The sequence below is a fragment of the Micropterus dolomieu genome, linkage group LG19 (assembly GCF_021292245.1).
Source record: "Micropterus dolomieu isolate WLL.071019.BEF.003 ecotype Adirondacks linkage group LG19, ASM2129224v1, whole genome shotgun sequence".
In the NCBI taxonomy this organism is placed as follows: domain Eukaryota; kingdom Metazoa; phylum Chordata; class Actinopteri; order Centrarchiformes; family Centrarchidae; genus Micropterus; species Micropterus dolomieu.
The window spans coordinates 19,180,262-19,186,560 of NC_060168.1; positions in this window are offsets into that span (position 1 = coordinate 19,180,262).

Here is a 6,299-nt window from a genome sequence, read left to right on the forward strand (position 1 = left end):
GGCCTTAACTTGATTCACATTTTGTGAGATTTGGTGGGATGTGAGTCTTCCTTGACTTGCACTTAATTGGAATGGACAAGAGTCAACTGGGAAAAGAAACCATTAAATTATTTAATTGCTTTCTTTTTTTGGAAATAGTTGCCCACTGTGTTTCTGTAATTCTTCTCCACACTACCCAAAATTAAATTCTTGCGGAAAATGTAATCCATCACTTGTTAATATTTTGTTAACCTAAAAGTAGTCCATTTTAAATGTATTGTATTGACCCCGAAATTGACCCAGAAATGAAAAGTTAACTGATTTAAGCTGGACGTTGTCAGTTTTCTCTGTCTTAAACTCCCACTAGCTAGTGGCACATGGATGGTTCTTGCCAAAATGCACCCTGGGAGTTAATTAATCTGTTTAATAATACAGAGTAAAGAAATCCCTATTAAAAATACCAAGGACATAATTTCATTGTGCTCAAAGGTAGCTATAGTGATGTCAGGAACACTTGCCCCAAACCAGCAACCTAACTAACTAACTAACAAACTAATTGACTAAATGACTATATAAATAAATGAATAACTAAATAAAACGTAAGTCTTTCTATTTTTGTGGGTTAAGTGCACCCCAATTCTTCCCCTGTTTCTGATTGTAGATGGGAATGAAGAGGGTAAATGACTTGGAAGAGCAGTGTGCAAAAGCAGAAAGTGGAAGAATTGCGAGAGAGAGAGAGAGAGAGAGAGAAGAAGGACTTATCTCCCCAAGAATGTGATTATGACCTTCCGCAACAAGAGAGCTCTCCAATGTCTCACTTTCACTCCCAACACAATTAACAACACATCACGCTGTTCCTATACCAGTCCCAGGCTTCTGATTTGATAGATTGATACTCTGCCTATGGGGGATAAATGATTGCAAATGACTCTGACCCATCTTTGCAGACCTCCACTAAAGCAGAGAGGCAGCAGGTGGAATCAGTTGGTAAGAAAGAGTAGGGAAGGGGATGGGGCTGAGTTGAAAAGCTCAGCTCACTGAACTTCAGTCATTTGCTTTCAACATCATTCTGTCATGCATATCAAAAGTTTGAAGAATCAGAGAAGAAACCAGATGTGAAGCATATCCAGTGGATCCAATCATATCCATTGCAATATTTTCCTTGTCTTACAATTTCCCCCCTTAAGGCAAACTTTGAGATTAAACGACTTCCACGTTTTGAAGCTTCACTGTGTTCTTGTTTGACACTTTTGACTTGCCTTCACCGTACAATTGATTTGGTGCAGCCACTGTGGAAGAGGGACTACTTCCTCCCTAATGGCATCATGAATGGCTAGGCTTCATTTCTTCTAAAGAGGAAAAGATTGAGTGTGAATGCAGATGAACAGATATATTGTAAGTACCATTCATCTTGACAAACACCTTGCAACATTATGTGAATAATTTGGAAAGTATGCCTTAATAAGTCAAGCAGGAAATGTTTATTGCAGACATAAATAGTAAGTGAGCCAAGTATGGTATTTAAACTTTGTACATATGTTTTATCTTGATACATTTTATGGCACCAGTATTTTGTAGTATTTTGATACATTTATTTGAGGGGTATTTTGTAATGAGATACATTTTAATGTATCTTTGTCCATTTCTGCACATACAGAGAGGAAACTCAAAGCTCCCACTTTACATACTCTTTTGAACATGTGTGTTCATGCCCGTGCACACAGAACATATGGGGGCAGAACAAAGAAACAGACACACATTCTTTCTGGTGTGCCCGACATGTGCACACACACACACACACACACACACACATACACACAATATAATCATGGATGTATTCTTGTATTATGATTTCATCAATTCAATTTGAAGGAAGTAATAGCTATATAGTAAAACGTATTGGAACTGGTATTTGCAATAATGGCCCTTTTATTCCAAGATAAAGAAAGCAAGGGATGTATATAATAAAGCCTTGGCGGGCGGGAGGGGATCAACCCCCCTTTGGGGCGCTCTAATAAGTGGCACAATGAGGCAGGGATAATTTCAATGGTCATCACTAAACCTTACATTCTATATGTTGGGGATTTTGACAGGGTTACTGCACAAAACATCCGAGAGCAGAGGAGAAAACTGAGAGCAGAAGCTTCACGAGTGCACAGAAGCAGCCTGAGCTTAAGCTGGAGTGCAGCAAATCTGTGCAAACAACAATATCAATAGTTCAAGCGCACAGTGTGAGCATAAGCAGAGCAAATCTAAGCGCTGGCAGGGGCTGTTTGAGTGTGAGGACAGAGTTTTGAGGGAACACATCTCAATGTGAAATCAAGTCATGCTCTCAAATCCTAAGACCACGCTCTCAAATGAAGATAGGAAAATTGTATATAGACCAGCATATACATGCTGGTCTATTTATGTTGCACAAGAGTGAATGCTGCCAACTGCTATTATTTAGAACTTCAAAACCCTTCAACCTTTACTATGTTATTCATGTCAACGATTGATATGGTAATTTTGGTTGTAGTTATTAATTTAATTATTAATCAAGTTTCAAGAGTTACAAATGTATTGTTTCTTATTTGATTAGACTGATTTAAGAGATCAAATTAAATTGCTATAAATTTTTCCTTTTGGGGTGGTCCATAGAGATTCATTTAATATTAGTTAACTTCTGTCATTCAAACATATACTGATTACTCCTGAGCTGGAAGTGAGTGTAAATCCTCTACTTCCTCTCAATTCATGTACTGCAATATTTTAATGCCTTTTTATGCACCTACGCTAGAAAACAACATTCACTGAAGTTGTTAGTTGTTTCATCTTTTCAAAATTATATTTTATCCACCATCCTTTTAGTGGAGACAGTTTTATAAAATGTGAATACGTGTGAGAATCGTGAGGTAAATACAAGATTCAAATCAGTAATTGCCATAATCAAAAGTTGTGACAAGGGGGAGATTATTCATACTTTTAACAGGCATTTCATTCAACATCCAAATTAATGCAATAATGCAATAATTGCTAATATCCTGGAGGGGTGCTCAAACAGCTACTACAACAAAGACATATTTCAAAAAGGTCATGAGAAGAGCTGTTCAGAGTGGCGCGAGTGTATCATTGGAGCCTGAGTGATGATAAGAGTGCACAGGCAGCTGTGCTTCAAAGCAGCCTTCTTCAAATGCCATATCAGCTTCTTGAGTAAGTGTGGGCAGAGCGGCTGACTGCTTCACTAACAGCAAATAGTCCATGCTGTAACAATGGTAATACTGAAATATTTCAGAATTATATCATGCTCAAAATAATAAACAGACAGATCCTAAGGAACCAAAAGCATAGGTTTTATTTTAACTGTAACCACAGTGGCCAAAAGTTGAAGCAAGTGCGGAAGTGCACGAAAAAACATTTGGCTACCAATGCAGAACCTAGTGGTGTTTTTAAAAACCACGTGTACAGAATTGCATTTTATTAGGAGATTAAAGACATAAAAATAATTGCAACAGCTTATTTAAGCAAAAACGCATGGAAATGGTGACTGAATTCCATAAAAACCTAGATGTGACTCATAACTAACACATACCTCTCAGAAAGCAGAGAAGTAGCCTCTTTTACATTTCCTCTTTGTGTCTCTTGAGCAGGCAGAACAATGAAGTTTGCCACTCTTTGAATTTCTTCCATAGGTATTACCATATTGTGCCACTTTGTCTCACTAAGCACATACCCTTTAGGGCATGGGCCGAGAATAAATGCTGCTGGTTGAAGGTCCAGCAGTAATCACTCTTAAGTTCCTTGGTAAAAGAAGATTTTAATAATTCAGGAAAGCTATCATGATTCAGTTAATTAAAGAGTCTCCTTATTGCTTGAACATGCAGTACACACCATCCCACTTCTTTTTGAACTCTCCTTCTCCAACCTCTGGGACTATTTTTGGACATGCCTATCACTGAGTGCTGCATCGCCAGAGACTGCACAGAGGTGATGAGGGAAAACACCCAGTGGAGATTGAAATGAGAAGAGAAGGGGAAGACAGACACAAGGAAGTCTCTTCTCAGAGACCTTGTGCTTTGTGCTGCAGCATCTCCCGTCAACAACTGACTGCCAAGGTTACCTTTTTTCTTATCGAAGATTGATATTTGTTGCAGCAAAATCTATTATATGGTGTGTAACATAACTCACATATGACTACTACTGATTGATCATGTGTCATTTCAGATGGGGTATTAAGAGACAGGCCAGAGATTGACGGGGACAAGAGAGGGTGTGTGGATGTGTTGGTCTCAGAGCGTGGGCCTGTGTTGTGGGTAACACTATCGTTGAAAGGAGTTTCAGTATATCAGTGATGCTTGAGTTGGAGCCCATGGGGGATGCAGACTGAGTGACACTAGGGGCAGGCTGGCGAGCATTCAGAGATTTCTCCTGATGTAATCAGAAAATGAATCAGAAACAAGGAGCTGCCCTGTGGCAACAAAGCAAAAAGGGGGATCAAAACCACAACAGTGTATAGACTGACAAAAAAGAATCAGTACAAAAAGAATGCATTATTGTTGCGAAGAATTACCACTTAAAATGCTTATATACTGTATGTGCGATTGTGTTCTTATGATTGCAATCCTGTGTTTGTCAGTGTGAATTACAATTTGATTCTTGCATTCACTGTGTTTACACTCTGCACTCTTACTTATTCATAAATTCCAATGTGATTCTGGTGTTAAATCTCCAGTGAATTTTTCAGTGATACTAAATTAAGAAACATGTCAAAGAGAGTTATGTTAATAATTTAATACCTAACAAACACCACACATTTGAAAGAGGGCGTTCAAAGATCTAAATAGTAATGAAATAATATTTATATATTAATAAAAGCAGCAAAACATGAAAATTGGGTGCTTTAAGGCTATACTATAGCTTTACATATGTACTTTAAGGCCCCTCATAACTTAGCCCCTTTCCATCTTTCTACACTCCTTCATATCTATACATCTTCCTGTACTCTCAGATCCTCTTTTGCTATAAAACTGACCACACCAGCTGTCTGCATGACTACCCTGGGGTCTAGAGTATGTTCTATCTTCTGCCTTTGGAACCAGGGATGTACTGGGACTTAAATTCAGCCTGGGACTTTGAGACGGAGCGCCGTGTGGGGGCGTGCAGAAATATTTTTGCAGTTTTCAAAAAAAAATAGTGATGTACTTCTATACAGTCAATTTCATTATGGTAAAGACCTTCAAGAAACTTTTTTGACACCCGCCTTTTTAGTTTGTATAATCAAGGCACCACGGCACTGAACAAGACCAGGTCAGGCAAGCCTGAGTCGGTCAGAATGCTAAAATAGTTAAATATATTCAAAAACTACAATGCAGTCCCATAAAATAGAGCAGTGTACGTGTGTGCATAAAAATCAAATCCCTCAGCTTCAGCTCTGAGTAGGCCTATCCCTGGCTCAGATCCCCTGTGCTGGACCCTGACTCTGCTTGTACTGATTGTGCAGCTACATAGGAATGAGAAGAACATCAGTAATAAATATAACTAACTAACAATAATCCATTTTCTTATTTCTTATTATCTTTGGATGATTGCCTACCCAGCCCTGCACAGGCCCCTGTACCTGTCACTGTTTCTGGTTCCATTGTCCTTCTCCTCCTGCTGCTTATTTTCCTTGTCCTTCTCCTACATCTCCTCCTGTTCCTCCCTCAGGGAAATTTTGATCATTAAACACTTCATTTCCTGCATTCTGGTAAAAGTTTCTGCACCAATTTATGGTGGAAATGTTTTTATTTATGTAAAAGGAAACAAAAAATTCAGGTAGCTCGTTACATTTCAAAATACTTAAATATAATAGAATATAATGCAGTGCAGCTCTGAGGCATTCCATATTGCTTTCAGATCTGTTTCTCCTGTAGATCAACTTTTCTCTTGTAATATCATCCCTGCTGAGTCAACACAAATGCAGGCATGATAGTCTTCACTCCTCTTTTGTCATGTTCATAGGGAGAGAACGGAAAACTTGGCCGAAAAGAAATTGGTTTAAGATGCTGTTAAAGTTACTGATTGGTGCATGCACATTTTTGGTTCATTTTATCAGTAGCTTGTTTTTTTTAGCTTAAGTTACTTTTGTTGGACAATGCACATTTGTTTCATCTATATATTAATTGCACTGCATGTTTTTTAATGAGCTAATAAACCTTTCTAAAAGCATCCAACGAAGGTTAAAATGAAGGGCAACTGGACTTGGTTGAAGCTACTGGAAGACGTTTCGTCCCTTATCCAAAGGACTTCTTCAGTTCTGACTGACTGGCAGGGAAACTCAGCTATTTAACCTCAGTGGGGTC